This window comes from Setaria italica, chromosome IX (genome assembly GCF_000263155.2).
Source record: "Setaria italica strain Yugu1 chromosome IX, Setaria_italica_v2.0, whole genome shotgun sequence".
Taxonomy (NCBI): Eukaryota; Viridiplantae; Streptophyta; class Magnoliopsida; order Poales; family Poaceae; genus Setaria; species Setaria italica.
In genome coordinates this window covers 73086-91398 of record NC_028458.1, presented here as the reverse complement: position 1 = coordinate 91398, position 18313 = coordinate 73086, and the positions used below count along the sequence as shown (strand labels likewise).

Sequence of the window (18313 nt, the reverse complement as noted above, 5' to 3'; positions counted from 1 at the left end):
TCAGCACGTCGGAACATCTCGCCCAAAATCCAACGATTTCGTGCCCGTGCCCATGCATTGCTACGGGTTTCAAAATCCAACGATTCTGGTCCCTCAGTCCAAAAAAATACAATACAATTCACATTCTTTTTGAGACAAATGGAATATGTATTTTCTAGCTAATATATATGAAAGAAATATCTTATGTGCATTATAGTTCCGATTAAGTAGTGTTATGGTAACTTTGTATTATTGTCAAATGTCTTGCAAGTACAACTTGTAATTCACTTTACTGAGCACCTCCTTAGAAGCCCATGATTAAAAATCTACCATCAACACCTAAGGTTGTTTAGAGATATGACCTTTGTGAACTACAAACCTTTAAGATTCACCTTCAAAATAATACAATATACGAGGCAATCTAAGATGCACTGCCATCAACGTACATGGTCAAGTAAATCTAGTCTGTAAGTTGGGATCTGGCCACGATCAATCTACTAAAAGTATTTGACTTATTCAATATAAAAATGGTCTGGTAAATTCAATATGAACCCATGCAAGGGCAAAACCTTTTCTTGATTTGTATAGCATTTCGCATTTGGAACATGCTCGTTCAGCCTGTCGTCTTATTTCCATCAGTTTTTTATTTGCACACTACAGCCAGCAAAGGACAAATATTGCATACACGCAAATTTGAGAGGGCATCACTCAGACTTGCTTTAAATGGCCTCTAAGGCCAATGACATCTGAAACTGAACCATCCTATACAAGAAAAAACACTTCATGAGACACTAAGCACAGGAAAGGGCTTGAAAAAAGTACAAGATTATTTTCTAGTTCAAAGTTCATGGTCCCCTTAACACCCTCTGAATTTCAACTGAAAAATAGAAGTGCAAGTTTAGACACAAAATTCCAAACCTAGAACATGCTTCCTGCCAAGTGTAACATTCCGCCCAACATTTTCTTTTAAGCTAGCAAATTAACTTCAGAATGTGTCAGTATGTGATACATAATGACACTAACCTAACTGATCTTAAAAACCGGCATGTTAACATGGTTTGAGGCACATGACACTAAAGCATTTCTTCCACCAATTAAAGACAAGTTTATTATAGATCGTTGCTTTCATACAATGCCAATGAAATCACCCAGAGGCATTGGTTAAACAAAAAATAATCGATGAGCTTATTGTGATTTTCCTGTATTTATTTCCAATAAGAGACAACTTAAAATTTCCAATTTCTTCTAGCATGAAAAGGAAGTCTTTAGCAAGGAGCTATTAATTGTCCGACAACCGGAGATGATTGCTGATGGCAAAGGAAGTTTCTGCAAAGCCTCTAAATTAAAGTTGGAATGCTATCATGGTCTAGGTGCAGATTCCATTGATTGTGCCCTACATACCATCTTACTCAATTTTGTTGGAAGGCATGGTTAACAGCAGCGGTACCTGAACTGTTGCGTCCCTCTTCTGCTAGAATGTCTCGAAGGTGGAGATCCACATCGTGAAGAAGTTGTACCCAAGAGCCAACAGTGCGCTGCCAAATATGCAAAGCCCCAGGCAGTGTCCAAAGAGCACCCGCATTGAAGCAGTCAATCCTGGATTAAGAATCCAGATGCCAGACAGTATGACCATCCATTGATCTTGAGAAGATGCAATTGGCAACAGAATAAATTTTGGAAAGAAGGGTGCAGGAAGAGTGCCTCAGGATCAGTATAACGCCAGAGGCTAGTGTATTCATAGCAAAGAATTGCATTGGAGCAATGGATAAAGGAACTCACTTCTTGCAGGAGTAGCGCGTGGACTCCCTTTCAATGCGACCCAGCGTCTTCCTCAGTTGGTAGTACTGAGGAATCAACCAGGTTGACAAGACACCTAGAATTTAATCTACAAAGATGAAGTATAGTGAGTTTCTTTTTATCAAGATGGTTATAAATTGAAAAATGCAATATACAATCTCTGTCCCTTTGAAGCTATCATAACTGCAGTTAAAAAAGGTGTAATCATAGACTCATGTGTTTCGTTGAACTGAATTAGAGCATGACCTGCAGATAGAATAATTGTTCTGCATTCATATTCTAGCAATAGGTAGCCAAAAAAAGATAGCTCATGCAAACACCCATGCATGTCAAAGCCGCCACTGAATAGTAGTCCCTAAGAATGCATCTTTGCTAATTCAGGATTAAACGATAGAGATAGGTTGAATTCACCTAGTATGTTGACATGGCATCATATAATATTAATGGCAGAAAAAATGCTTGTATCCCAACCAGATAAGTGAAGAATAAATAGTGCACTATATATTGTTGTTTTGAGGATGATCGCTTCAAGTTTCAGGCTGGCAAACTGGAGTTTCACCACACAGCATGATTAGAATGTACTCGACTATAGGCGGCTCAAGTACTAAGATGAATATCACAAGCATCTTCTGAATATTATTAGCAAAAAAGTTTCTGAATAAAAGAACAGAAGCAAAAAATGATCTCGGATGGGTCAGGTCATCAATGTTGGCAATCAGTATCCTAGCGCTACCTTCACCTGACCAAATTGTTGTGCATTGAGTGATATTTTGTTTAAAAGCAAGGCAAATATATAGCCATGTTCACCTGACCAAATTGTTGTGTGTTCCATCATGTGAGACGACAACGTTGCGACATCCACCTACCCAAATTGGCATACTGTTAATAAAGCAAGAACAGAAGCTGTAAGGATATGTAGAACTGAATAAGAAAAAATCACCATGAATAAAACATAGTTCTGACTGGCTTTCCTAGCACCCATGCTGACAGACAGGTTTTACCCAGCACCCATGCTGACATAGTTAAGTTCTTGAATCAAGAAAAGGAAGTCATCCAAGTTTGCATTTACATATACTATAATAAACAAACATAAAAACACTGCAAAACATACTTCTAACCTTCAAAACAATTAACTATGTAACAGGTACATGGATCATCTAAACATGAATCAATTACAAGTAAATAACGACCTGCACATATTCTCCGTTATGGACAAAAGTAAAGAAAAGGGACATCTGCATCTGTAACTACATGCTCATACATGGGTTGGCTTGCTAAGGATGAGGTTTAGAGCATTCGCCTATATTAGCAAACAAGCACATACTTACCATTAGCATTGTTGAGCGATGCACTCAACGAGAACTAAAAGCTCCTGCAGTGCATGGTAGTGGTCCTCCAGTGATATAGAGGAATCATTTAAGTAAGCAATAGCAATCTTCATCAACACAGCAGGGGATGGCATCTTTAACTTCTCAATCAGTTCTTGCAGGGAAGTTGTTTGTATAAAGATAAGGCAACCACTAAAAAAATTGTTTTTACATCTTCCAAACATTGGTCTGGACTCTGAAGATCAACTTCACAACTAAGAGAAATAGGAGTTTCTATTCAGGAAAATCCTAAATTAATGGAAACAAAACTTAAAGAGAATTCTAAATTTAAATTAAAAATATTCCCTCAGCCCTGCAGTAATCTTGTCACCTTAATTTCCAACTATTATATGAGAAACTTAGACCCAATAGTACATCCAATTCTGCAGTCCTTCTCTCAATCTCAACTTATCTGAAGCTAACTCCCTTCCCAAATCAATGAAGTCGTATGAAAATACAAATAAGCACAGGCTGCAATTTTCAATAACCAAATTGAGCCAGATTATAAAATAACACAGGTTCAAGCCCTACCAGGATTTGCATCCTCGCACTTGGATGGTTGGACCTGACATTGCTGATTGCTCTCCTAGCACAAATGGCTCTCAAAGGTCATCAACTTGTTACACATACTCACATGCCATTATCCCAGGACCACGCTTCCACAGCAGCAATCTTCAAATCCCAAGTACTATCTAAGCTCCAAAGTAACTTCCCTCTGCTATCAATTCCACTAAAATCTACCGGTACTGAAAAGTAACAACTAACAACTAACAAATCTACCAGATACACTATTTGCTGCCGGTTTAAAATGACCAGCTGTTATGCCTATTTCTGCTGTATTGCTTGATCAAATTTGTTTGTTTTTGCTTGCTGATCAGTAAGCTTATTAGTTCGTTTTATGAAAGTATAAGCTGAGAAGCAAGACACAAGCCAATCACAGATACATAAAACAAGTTGTACAAGCAAACAACACATTATTAAATAATAACGATAGACTGGCACCCACTGTTTACAGGAAAGGATTAACCATCCAAGAAGCGAGAGAGCGCCAAAAAGGGTGCATTATTGTAATTCTACCTACCATCTAAGCCGCTACGATTTTGTTCCCGTAGCTCCTTGCTTCCCATAGGCGCGAACAAGGCAGACCCAGAAGGCAAGGATGGCAGCAATGAGGGCGCTTTGAAGGCAAGCCCAGGTGATGAGCACCCACGGCTGGTCATTAAATAACACCGAGAAGCAAGAGGTCAAGGCAACAGCAAGGCCAATCCCCTTGTAACCGACATTGAAGAGAGCTTCCCGTGCTGCGAAGGGTGCCTCCGGCAAGAAGAGGGTGATGTGCCCCGTCGCCAAAAAGACCACTGCTTGGTAGACGCCGGCCAACATGATAACGGGCAGCCACCATGGGATGCCGCTCCAGAAGGATTTGCTAAACACGATGTTGGCTAAACATGCTGAACCGAAGATGAAAACAGGTGGCATGCAGACAACCGTTATCCACTCAGCACCAGGAGACATGTTCATCTTCTTGTTCCTTTCCCCAATCGTCAATGCTGACGACGCTGATGACGCTATTACCCACTGAAAAGCACGGGGTATGCTGTTGTCCATCTTCAACTTCAATTCCTGACCGGTGGTTATGTTGTTGTCCATCTTCAACTTCAATTCCTGACCGGTGGACATGATTCCAGTTAGCAGGTGCCTCTCTCGTCGGCACAAAGCAACTCTTCAAAAATAAGATGAGATATGTCCTGAAAAAATAGAAGCATAGTCTAATATCAGTTACTATCACATAAGAATGGTCTTCCAAACAAAACCATAAAGACTATCGTAACCAAAACTTTCTGAAGATGTTTTCCATCACCAACAAGAACGCTACAGCCCTCTCGTCGGCGGTGGTAAATCCTCCACCACGATCCCGACCTCGCCCAGCCGCCTCTGCTCTCAGCCACCCAACATCTACAGCTCTTCACCACCACCACCCAACGCTGGGTCAGCCGTTGCCGGTGCCCCGCACCGGAACCCTAACCCTAACTCTAACCCTGGCTTACCTCTGCTAGAACATGGTAGGGGAGGAGGACGCACCTTATGTGTTGGACGCGCTCTGCTAGAACATGGTAGCGGAGGAGGACGGACCTTATGTGTTGGCCGACTCGCCGCGTCGAGGAGAATCGAGGAAGGGGATCACCAGATCAGGAGGCGGAGGCGGTGGTGCTACGGCGGAGAGTTGGGGCGAGTCGCGAGTCGCAACAGGATGGATCGGAAGGCTAAAGGGATCCCTATGGAGGAGAGGCAAGAAGAGAGATGGCCCGGAAGGCAAAAGGATTGTTGGTTGGGCTGGTTTTGACCCAATAGTACCTCTCATGGGCTACAATCGATGATGGGCAGGACTGTTGGTTGGGCTTTTGTCTTGGTCCAGTTAATGTTTCCGTCGACATTTTGTCTTGTCTGCTGCTTCATAAAAAGAAAACTCTTCATCTTTTCCCATCTAATCTTGCAGTTGCACTAATAATTGCGATGTTTTCTTCAGAGTGGTAGGCTGTATATTTATTTGGTATGTCATTTGGAGCAGCTTATTGCCATATCTTTCTTCAGTATGCATGAGATTATTTTTGGGTGCTATGGGGACAGCTTTGAGTCAGTGATATTTGGTACATTGATTCACGCATAAATCAAAAAAAATCTTCACTTTCTATCTTCATCCAAAAAGATGCCTAAAATTTCTTTTCTGCATATTGCACATTCTCCCAGTAAACACAGAGCAATTTATGTCTATACCTAATTGCGGCTCAGGAGGCCTTAAATGGATAAGGTTTTAGTTTCTCTTATCTTGCTGCCATATAATTCAGTACATGTTAGTTCTTTCAGTATATGTTAGTTCTTCGGAGGCTGTCATGGCCTTTGATGAGTTAGGTTTTGATTTGATTCTGCGTATCCTCTTGCTACATAGCTCAGTATGTGTTTCTTGTTTTTTTGAAGCAGCATGTTGTTTCTCTTATCTTGCTGCCATATAATTTAGTACATGTTAGTTCTTTCAGTATATGTTAGTTCTTCGGAGGCTGTCATGGCCTTTGATGAGTTAGGTTTTGATTTGATTCTGCGTATCCTCTTGTTACATAGCTCAGTATGTGTTTCTTGTTTTTTTGAAGCAGCTGATAACATGCTGTTTTGTATATTGTTATTATTTTTGGAACCAAAGTGGTCTTTTGTATATTGTTATTGTTTTTGAACCAAAGTGATCTTTTGTATATTGTTATTGTTTTTGAACCAAAGTGCTAGCAAGTGTTGTTTCTGGAACCTTCCCTGGACACCGAGGTGGCTATATAATGCAGCCTAGGGGCAACGTTGGTCCATACTTACCTCAATCAGTTTCAAATTAGATACACTCTCAAGTTTAGTAATAGAAACAACAAATTATCAAATTACATTCATGTTTCATCTTTGGTTCCAGAAACAACACTTGCTAGCACTTTGGTTCAAAAATAATAACAATATACAAAAGATAACTTTGGTTCCAAAAACAATAACAATATACAGAAGATCACTTTGGTTCCAAAAACAATAACAATTTAGGATCTTAGTTACAATAACAGCGTGTTATCAGTTGGTTCCAAAAACAATAACAATATACAAAAGCTCACTTTGGTTCCAAAAACAATAACAATATACAAAAGTTAGGATCTTAGTAACAATAACAACATGTTATCAGCCGCTTAAAAAAACAAGAAACACATATTGAGCTATGTAGCAAGAGGATAAGCAAAATCAAATCAAAACCTAACTCATCAAAGGCCATGACAGCCTCAAAAGAACTAACATGTATTGAAAGAACTAACATATACTAAATTATGTGGCAGCAAGATAAGAGAAACTAAAACCTTATCCATTCAAGGACTCTTGAACCGCAATTAGGTATAGACATAAATTGCTCTGTTTACTTAAAACATAGGTAGAACGTGCATAAAAACATTACCATAAGGTCAACAAAACAAATCACAGCCCGTATAGATAACACACTAATGTACCTTCCTCCCGTATAGATAACACACTAATGTACCTTCCTCCAACCCACTGCCAACATCTTGTGTAGTTTTGCTTTGAAGGTGTCCTCCAGCAGGTCTCTGTATGATGTCAAAAACCACAGTGTAGCAAAATAAAGATTTAGTCCAAGGAAACTGGTTCCTCGCATTTATTTTGAGTTACCAAAGAAAATGATCTGATATTATTTATGGTTACCAGCAGTAGGGACAACAACAATTCCATTGAGGTCATCACCTGGTTCTAAAATAACAAAATGGAAAATAATTTAGTCACAAGTGCATTAAGGCAAGCTAAGTAAACCGTAAGGTTCCTCACCATTGTATTCGACATTGCGTTGTCGTTCTAATGCGGCTGCTTCTAAATGTTCTAGCGCTTCTGCCATTTGTATTGCCCTTGCTGCTGCTGCTTTCACTTGCGTTGCTGATGCGCGGCTGCTTGCGCGTGTGATTGAGCTGGTAATATTTTCAGGGATGCCTCCGTCAGGTTATAAAACAACAAAATAGAAAAGATTCTAGTTCAAGTCTATCTTACCATCATTCATCGGATCAGGAGGCAGGGCAGGAGGTCCTAAAACAACAAACAGATATCATTGCTTTAGTCCAAACAGGCTATGTTTGCAAGAAATTCCTTACCGTTGTTGCCTCCTAAAAACTTGTCAAGTATTGCCTTGTGGATCAGAAGCATAAACTCTATTATGGCATTGATGAATCCAAGCAAAGTAGAGTACTGCAATTTAAATTTGAAGTCATTTGTTGACAATGCTACAATTCATTCAATTGAAGGTATAGGACAAATATTTTACCGCAATGTACTGTTGCTCGAAGGTATAGGACAATTCATTCAATATTTTACCGCAATGTACAATTCATTCAATTGAAGGTATAGGACAATGCTACAATTCAATCAAGGCAGCGTGATAAGCAGGAATGCGGGATCCAGAAGGTACTTGCCATAATGTCATCCATGAAGCAGCCATGTGAAAACAAAAGGATGAGGAGGCCAACAATTCCTAGTATGGTTTCTCAAGACATTGGTAGGAATGATTCGAACTTTATGGCGTAGAACACATAGCCCAGACAAGGTAGAACCAGCAAGCTCATAATTGCAGCCTTCAATCAAAATATAAAAGAGAAAGATACGTTAGGGAAGACATAGTGGCAGAATAAAACACTAATGTACACATAGAGGTTGTTGTATACCATCCACAGGTTCTTGCGGTAACCGTACACCATAAGCAGGTAGGTGAAATTTAGGGTGAGAAGGATGGGGTATGCCAAGACCAGTTCCATGCACTCAACCCACTTGGCAGCTATGAAAGCGAACAGAACCCATGTCACGCTGTTCATGACTGCAGCCCAAAGGGATGCTTGGCGCAGAAGCCGAAGAGTCCTATCCACAGACCTCGTCATAACCCATACAGCCAGTGGCGCCAATGCCAAGAAAACAGGAAGTGCAGCTGCTGCAGTCAGGATGGAGTTCTCGATGACCTGGATCACAACGTAGGGGTTAAGCATCTGAATATAATAAAACAAGACAGTGCATCAATGTGCTAAGATTGACCATCATAAGAATAAGAAGTGTCTAAGTTCCTGTTTGATTTGAGTTGCTTATTATAAGTAGCTAAAAGTTGTTTATTTGGAGTTGCTTATTTTTAGTCCTAGCTGTTTGGTTGCTTGGGCTAAACAGCATTGAATGAGGTGGACATTGACGTACTTGCCCCTAATTATTGCTGCCCCTGCCCTTTTTCCTCCTCCCACAGTCCCACTCCTCCATGGCAGAGCTCCAAATTCATGGCCTTCGGCACCTCACGCCTCCCCGCGCGCGGCCTCGCGGGGCCCCTCCCTCCTCCTTGTCTTGATGGCTCCGAGCACGATGGCCGCCGGAAGCCCCGCCGCCGCTGGAAGCCCATCCCCCACCGCTACCAGAAGCCCTATCCCCCACCTCCAGGCGGCTACTCCCCTCATCCTCCCTCCTCCGGCTCCCGCGGCCGGCTAGGCGGCTCCGGCGCGTGCTGCGGGTCATCGCGGCGGCTGCAGCCGCGGGGGATGAGGCGGATGTGCTCCCGGGGCTCAGGGGCAAGGTAGTGCCGGGAAGGCTCGAGGAGCCGCGGGACATCGGCGGGCTCACCTTCCAGAGCGACGTGGCAGGGGCTTCGCCGGCGGCGGCGAGTTCAGGGGCTTTCAGCGGCCGGGATCCGGGGGGAGCGGCATGCGGCGGCGGGGGGATGGCGCAGGGGCGCCGCCGCCAGGGATGGCACACGGGACGCAGGGAAGAGAGATCTGGGGGAGAGACCGAGAGAGAAAGGGGATCGGTAGGGGAGAGAGAGTGGGGATGGGGGGGGAGAGAAAGGGGGAGTCACCCAGCTATAAATGAGGGCAGGGGGTAAAGACCACCTTTTAGTCCTCATAAGCAACACAAGGGTTGCTTATGGGCTAAAAATAAGCAGCCCCATAAGCAACCCAATAAGCAAGGGTGATTGGTTTCATAAGCAAATAAGCAACTGATTGGTTTCATAAGCAAATAAGTTGCTTATTTTTAGTTGCTTATGCATAAGCAACTCAAACCAAACAGGGCCTAAATATGTGCTCATTCAATAGATCATGACAAGCTCTCGGCTTAATTAAAGTTTCATTAATAGGTAAAATTTTAATCAACCCCCATCTTTAATAAGAGCAGGCGTCAAGCAGAAGCACAAGCAGCAGCTGCCGCAGCAGCAGGAGCAGCACAAGCACAAGTAAAAGCAAAAGAGCACAAGCAGCAGCTGCCGCAGCTTAACCCAATCATTGGGTCATCAGAGTATCAAAGCAAACATTGCATATCAGGAATCATGCATCATATAGCATACCAGCGCTTTCTTAACCCAATCAGACCAGGCTTAGAGTAATAACCGGGGGGGGATACATTACAAGGGGAAGCAAAGTAAGTATTCAGATCTAGTGGTTGGATTTCTAAATTCTAGTGGCTTCCTGGAGATGTGGATCAAGGAGAAGTAAGTTATTGACGAGTCCCAAAAATAATCTCATGCATACCGGAGAAAGATATGGCAATAAGCTGCTCCAAATGACATACCAAATAAATATACAGCCTACCGGTCTGAAGAAAACATGTCGGCCAACACATAAGGTGCGTCCTCCTCCCCTACCATGTTCTAGCAGAGGTAAGCCTGAGGTTAGAGTTAGGGTTAGGGTTCCGGTACGGGGCACCGGCAACGGCTGACCTAGTGTTGGGTGGTGGTGGTGAAGAGCTCTAGATGTTGGGTGGCTGAGAGCAGAGGCGGCTGGGCGAGGTCGGGATGGGTCACCGAGGGCAGCCAGCTAGGCGAGGTCGGGATCGTGGTGGAGGATTTACCACCGCTGATGAGACGGTTGTAGTGTTCTTGTTTGGTGACGGACAACATCTTTCAGAAAGGGAAGAGTGTAGCAGTTTTGGTTACGATAGTCTTTATGGTTTTTTTTGGAAGACTTGTGATAGGAAATGCTTCTATTTTTTAGGACATCACATCTTATTTTTCAAGAGTTGCTTTGTGCTGACGAGAGAGGCACTTGCTAACTGGAATCATGTCCACCGGTCAGGAATTAAAGTTGAAGATGGGTAACAACATAACCACTGGTCAGGAATTGAAGTTGGAGATGGACAACAACATAACCACCGATCAGGAATTGAAGTTGAAGATGGACAACAACATACCCCGTGCTTTTCAGTGGGTAATAGCGTCACCAGCATCATCAGCATTAATGATTGGGGAAAGGAACAAATAGCTAAACATGTCTCCCGGTGCTCAGTGGATAATGGTTGTCTGCATGCCACCTGTTTTCATCTTCAGTTCAGCATGAGCAACCAACATCGTGTATAGCAAATCCTTCTGGAGCGACTTCCCACGGTGGCTGCCCGTTATCATGTTGGCCGGTGTCTACCCAGCAGTGGTCTTTTTGGCGACGGGTTACATCACCCTCTTCTTGCCGGAGGCACCCTTAGCAGCGCGGGAAACTCTCTTCAATGTCGGTTACAAGGGGATTGGCCTTGCTGTTGCCTTGACCTCTAGCTTCTCGATGTTATTTAATGACCAGTCGTGGGTGCTCATCACCTGGGCTTGCCTTCAAAGCATCCTCATTGCTGCCATCCTTGCCTTCTGGGTCTGCCTTGTTTGCGCCTATGGGAAGCAAGGAGCTACAGGAACAAAGTCGTAGCAGCTTAGATGGTAGGTAGAATTACAATAATGTGCCCTTTTTGGCGCTCTCTCGCCTCTTGGATGGTTAATCCTTTCATGTAAATAGTGGGTGCCAGTCTATCGTTATTATTTAATAATGTGTTGTTTGTTTGTACAACTTGTTTTATTTTATGTATCTGTGATTGGCTTGTGTCTTGATTCTCAGCTTATACTTTCATAAAATGAACTTATAAGCTTACTGATCAGCAAGCAAAAACAAACAAATTTGATCAAGCAATACAGCAGAAATAGGCATAACAGCTGGTCATTTTAAACCGGCAGCAAATAATGTATCATTACTTATAAATTGTTAGATGGTGTGTGCAATTTACAAGATATATTAACACGGGCATACCCACTGTGGATCAGCCACGTCTCTTTGTGGCCTACCAGTCTCTTCACCGGCCTTCTCAAGCATATATATTCTTCAGATTTTGGAGTGGAGATAGCTAGCAGCAGTAAAGAAAAACATCCCAGTTGCTGTAACATCAATAGACGTTAACGTTAACCATCCAGTTTCCAAAGTTTGATAAACACCACACTAGGAGTAGAAGGATGTCTTTGTGCAAAAAGTGCATAGCATCATGACCGACTGTATCTGAAGCAGGATATGGCAGCACAACATGTTCTATATCTCTCTATACGAATGGCGACTTGTGAAGTGGTATATTTACCTTTGGGAAAAAAATGATTTTTCATTTGAAAGACTCCACCACGTTGCCCATATTCCCTCATTATCTGAATGTTCCACCCTAGTTATCAACATTGCACGGATTCTATTTCCTAAGTGTGCTATGGCACATCTGTTCCTTCTTTGTCCCCTAAATTACATTACTGTTCTTAAATTCAGTGATCACAGGGGAAACTATTTCAAAGGCACATAAGATCAGAAAACATGACACATGAGATGTATAGTATTTGTAATGATGGGTTTCCATATAAATAGTGTTGACGCCCAAAAGTGGCACGACCCGAGATATGTGAGGTTAAGATCAGAATTGCTTGGCTCTAACTCTTGATATTTTGCAAGTTTAGCTTGAATATGAATTGTGCAGGTCAAAAGGGTCGTTTTGGATGCTTTGGACGTAATTGTGCTAAAAAGGACAAATCAGCACCTGGAACGACACCAAAAGTAGTAGACATGGCTGATATGATAGAGCCATCCAGTTTGACCAGCCTACTGAAGCGATCTGACCGGTTATTGGTCCTGCAGCCGATCTGGCAAACCAAACCGGTCACCAAACCGGTCAGACCGGTCTGAACAAAAGTGCTCAAAATGCAGATTGGACTTCACCATTACGTAGAGCTCATCGAGGCGATCGAAATGTATATGTGGATCATCTAATTTGAAGTCTGGATGAGAGAGTTATGGCTTCGACAAGATTCAGCCCCGGGCTGACCGGTCTGACCGGTTTGGATGGGCAGTTTGACCGGTCTGACCAGCCAAATCCAAGTTAGAAGTTGTATTTTGACACGGGATTTATGTAATCTTTGACTCCTACTGGGGCAAGACCTCCCTACCCTATAAATATAAAGGGTCATGGCCGATTGAGGGCATCCCAATCGAATCAATATACAATTTACTTTTATCTTCTCAACCCTAAAACTTTTCCAACCTCTATACTAGTTTGCTCGTAAATTAGTCGTTCTTCGCCACGTAAGTGCGTTAGTTATCTCTTTGCTGGTTTACTCGTAAACCTAGCCATCCTCCACCACGTAAGTGTGGTTCTTACCCCCTAGAACGACCGACTTGAGCTAAACCCTAGGAAACCGGTCTGACCGGCCTGCGCAACATCTCTGCTATTTGGTCCGTTCGCGACCCGCGTGATCTAGCGCATTCGTGTGTTGGCCAGAAAAGGCGTCAACAAATAGTAATGCATGATTGTCTAAAAATAAATAGTTTTCTGAATTTCAGTGTGTAAAGATGGATTCTTCTCGCTCCTCGATCCCTATTAAGTTATTGTTCTTGGAATATATGCACTGATAGCTGCTTAGAGCATGTGGAGGAAAGAATCACAAGCACTTGTGGGACTGAGAGCTGACACAATTTGAATATCTAGCTGTCAAATATCAATAAGTATGTCCTGTTAATGTGGAGTTTTTCTACTGGTTTCACAATCACTATTTCGCCAAGATGCAATCTTGGGTTCTTTGCAAGTTGCTTACACTGTCATGTCACCTGAAAGTTTCATCTTTTCATCTTTGCAGATTTTTTTTTGAACGAACGGGCACGAGGCGGTGCCTATTTCATTGATAAAGTAGGAAAATACAGGAGAAACCCCGAAAGATCGGGGAAGAAGAGGAAAAAAAGGAAAAAAGGTGTTGTCAAGAGGGAACTACTCGCGTGATAGAAGTATCGCTAGATCTTTGGCCCCCGCCAAGAGCCAAGCTGAGGCCTCATCTTTGATTTTCATCATCAGGGTCGTCGGTGATGTTTCGTGTCGGTTGAAAATATGTGCGTTCCGTTCCTTCCAGACTTCCCACATGATTAAGAGGGTGAGGCTTCGTAGAGCCTTGCGTGGCGAGTTCGGCGTTGTGGTGATAGAAGTCCACCACTCCAGAGCGTTGGATGAAGACCGCCATGCATTTGGTCGTAGGTTAGGCTGCGCTAGCCATGTCGCCGTTTGGTCCCAGATCCTCCGTGTGTATCTGCACTCAGCTAATAGGTGGTGTCCAGTCTCCAAAGTGGATCGGCACAGGGCGCAAGATGCGTTGTGTGTCCAGCCGCGCTTGGCCAAACGATTAGCTGACCAGATTCGGTTATGTGTAATTAGCCACGTGAAGAATTTACACTTTGGTGGCGCCCAAGATTTCCAGATGGAGGATATGCATGGTGTTTCAGTGCAGCCCAGGAATTGTGCTTTATATGCCGAGGCCGTTGTATACATTCCTGAGTTTGTCAGCTTCCAGGTGATAGTGTCTTCCTCCCCTGATCTGAGGTCCGTAGCACTGACCATTTGCCATAAATGGGCGATCGACGCTAGGTGAGAAACGGTGATGTTATGGTCAATCGCGAGGTCGCGTAACCAGTTATTTCGACTGAGGGCATCATGGACGCTCCTATTCTTTCTGCGCGAAATGGAGTAAAGGAGTGGGGCGATGTCCTTAGGGCGTTGACCCTGTAGCCATCCAGATGACCAGAAGCTAGTTTTTTTGCAGATTATTAAATGGTACTACCACTTGATAGTGAAGCCACTATCAAGGCTTCTATTTTAGTTCTTGGATCAACAAACTTTTAGCAATATGAGGGCAAGGACGATATGCCAGCATTTGCATTTCAGAAAGGTTACACACTTCTCTTAGTACGGCTGCCTGCAAACGTTTCTGTGACCAGCAGGTAAGCCTGATTAATCTTTGGCCTTGCTGACTGATTCATGTCATCAAGCGTACCTTTTGTTGATTCTGGAGTGAAGCTTTCTTATTTTCTTATGATTTGCTAGCCTTTTCGTGTACAATAGAATATATAAGCATTTTCAGTGGATCATATATTTGATAGTTGAGCAAAGTATAAAGTATCTGTACTGAAATGTATGAGCACGTGCATCTATTCTATATATAAAGGATTTGGGGAAATTTGAAGTACCTATAAATGAAGAACTCCATTTGTTTGCAAATTTACAGCTACTGTTGAACACTGCCTTCACGTGTTAAATGCTATTCAGCCAGTCATTAGTTCTGTTAATAAACATGCTATCAATATACTGCATACTATTTTTGCCAATTGAGGAATCATGATTTCTTTTATTTCGTTTCTTAGTTTCTTTCTCACTGTAACTGCCAGAAATTTCTTGTTCTTGATTTCCTTATGAAAAAACTTTCACGAGAAACACCAAAATCTATGAGCCATTGTTTTTTACTAGGTTCTTCAACTGGGACTCAACAAAATATTTGGTAGGTAGTTCATGTGTGTTGCACCTGCTTATTGTGAATTATGACCATATCTATTCCAAGAGTTTAACACCTAAGTATACCTGATAATTTCGTTTTGGTAATTAAAGGCATCTTACCACTTTTGAATTTTTGTTGCAAGGCGCATGGCAGTTCATACCAGAGGAAGCTTGCGATCCTCAAGGGTAGAGCACCTCCATCTGTGAATGTAAGTCTGTCAAATCATCCTCTAATATTTTTGTGGAAATCACTTTCCACCTACTTGTGAATTTGGTTCAGTTTCACTTCCAGTATTTGGTTGCAAAAAGATCTTTTTATTCATAGTTCTTGTTTAAACGAAACAACTGCGTGCAGCAGATACATGAGTCTTTGTATTAGTATAGCAGGAAGAGGGAGACTTAAGGTCTGATAGTCCCAAAATTTTATTCATAAGATAGTCTTTATTTCTCCATGTTTATTGCTACTCTTGCTTTATTTCGTTCTGCTTACATGCATGGGACCTTTAAATCTTTCGGTGAGCATTCGAATGAGTCCAGTATTCAAATTTAAGTTTCAGCATTTTAATCAGAACTATTATACCATTTGCATGAATGAGCACTAACACATGCTGACCATATAGTGTTTATTTAGTTCTGCTTACATGCATGGGACCTTTAAATCCTTCCGTGAGCATCCGAATGAGTCCAGTATTGAAATTTAAGTTTCAGCATTTTAATCAGAACTATTATACCATTCGCATGAATGAGCACTAACACATGCTGACCATTAAGGTTTGGTAAAAGGACTACAGGGTGACTAAAAACAGCATCTGAGTGGAAGCCCTTTCTAAAAAAAATACCACTAACTATCTCTGTGTTTTCGGAAACCAAAATAACAAACACCCGCATTAATCTCAGTGCACGAGAAGAAGCATGTTCATCAGCCGGGATCGTCCCGTGTTCGAGGAAGGTGTCCAGCCTTCAACGTGTTAACTTGTGCCTTTGAGAACCCAAGTAGTACCAGGAATCAGTTTTCAAAAACAAAGTAATACCAGGAATCTTTCCACACCTCCTCCTACTATCAGAAAGCTTTTCCCCAAATCTGGAGGTCCTGATCAGTACGGTGTCACCCAAAAAATCATCTATCTTGTGCTCTCACCAGCTCTTTAATACCAAAGTCAGTAAAAGGTACAGAGAACAGAACTCTTTGGTTTCCACGTCTGACAGAACACAGAGACCAAATGTTCAGTACCTTACCTTTCTTGCCTCTGAACTTTTTGCAAAATGAAGCGAGACCTGAGGTAGAGAAGGCCACAGGAGGAGGATGCCACATGCGATGGCGATGTTGGTGAAATTGAGACGGAAGATGACGAAGGGCGCATGATCTACCAATATGAATGCATGACAACCAAAGTTGAAGTTCCTGTCCCCGGCATCAACGTGACCAAGCAAGAGGTGAGCAACCAATCTTCCACTTCGCATTCGTGAGACAACCTTTGACCATGCTGGAACCTGTTACAAAAGTTGCCAAAGGCCAACCTTGTTATTCCATCGACATTCAGCGTGGAAGTTATTGACCTCATAACCAAGGTTATATCCAATCCCCACAATTGCAAATTTGCAATCCATTTATTTTTAGCTTATTCGGATTTCATACACTAGCACTTCTTAATTTCTTCTATGTCATCTCGACAGCTACTTGCGGTAGAGGAAAGTGCGAGCCCGGAACCAGTGGTGCTGAAGCTGTGAAGAAGCATCCCTGGTTTGATGGCATTGTCTGGGAATAAATAACATATGGGACTTTGCAGTATCTGATGAAATCACTGAGCACATTGACAACGGTATATAAACTTTATTTCACCCTTGAGGAAGGACAAAGAATCCTCAAGTACGACTTGGTTGGGCGTGTCCTTTCGGTGATCAAACCACCGCCCCTCCATGGAGGAAACATGGTCCTCGTGACGGCTGAGGACGGAGGGCTGGGAACCGCCGGTGTGAAGGGATACAGCCTGCACCTATGGTCGTGGCGGATTGGCCCTGACGGCATTGGGGAATGAGCGCAGGGCAGTGTTATCAAGCTTGATATGATGAACTCCATTGCCATTGGTGATCCCTCAACCAAGCTTGATATAGTTGGCTTTGCAGAAGGTGCTGGTTCCATTTTCATAAACACAAATGACGGAATCTTCACTGTTGAACTAAAGTCAGGCAGGGTCAGGAAGATAGGCAAGAGAGGGGATTTCTGCGCCATCTTTCCATTCATAAGCTTCGACACTCCTGGTACTAGCCTCCTGCACATTGACATATTTCATCAGTCGTGATTAGTAAATATTTAGTCAGACTGCTGCGAAATTTCAGCTTCAGAGATATCATTCCAGTGAGTGACACAATATTATGTATAGTGATACCTTTGTTGATAAAGAAAAAATAATAGTGGAATTGTAACTTTGTAAGGATGCAATCTGATATGCAACATGTTTTTCCCAACTTGTTACGGGTTGGCACTTCTTGATCTATATTGTGTCCTGTGCTTTGTGGCCAATCTAAATCATGTGCTTCGAAACTCAATTCTGTAACCATCAAACCGAGGTTCATAAATCCATAATTTACAGACCGAGATTCATGATTCAGGTTTTCTTTTATGCTTTCCTGATAATTTGAGATCCATGATTCAGGTTTTAACTCTGAGACCTGTGGGTGACCTTGAATTATCAGGAGCGTTCAGTGTTCTAGCAGTTCTTAAGTCTCCTCACATGCATTTCATCAGACAATCACGCATTAAACACGAAGTGAATTGCTGCCATTCCACCTGTTAAAGGAAACAACAAAGGAAGTTCCTACATGCCGAGAAGTTGTATTACCAACAAACAAAAAATCTGGCTGCACTGACTCTGGACAGTGATGGCCGATAGGTAAAGCATAACAGTGTATTCTGAAAATGGAATGATTTTGTCAATAGGATCTGCTAGTGTGTATTCTAAAACCGGACAGTAAAATTATAACAGTGTATTCTGAAACTGGACAGTAAGCATGATTTTGTCAATAGGATCAACTAGTAG

At 42.5% G+C, this 18313-nt stretch overlaps 1 long non-coding RNA gene across 2 annotated transcripts; it reads right to left on the bottom strand.

Annotated features, from left to right (window-relative positions):
- Window positions 1-313: 313 nt before the first annotated feature.
- Window positions 314-5406, bottom strand: LOC111255780. 2 transcript variants are annotated; one of them, XR_002675734.1, is made up of 5 exons: window positions 5277-5406; window positions 2584-4891; window positions 1759-1864; window positions 1427-1620; window positions 314-741 (listed from the first exon to the last, which is right to left on the bottom strand). It is a non-coding gene; the product is annotated as an uncharacterized LOC111255780 (long non-coding RNA). The 2 variants fall into 2 exon arrangements; XR_002675733.1 differs by having other exon boundaries at window positions 316-741; window positions 1427-1575.
- Window positions 5407-18313: the final 12907 nt, after the last annotated feature.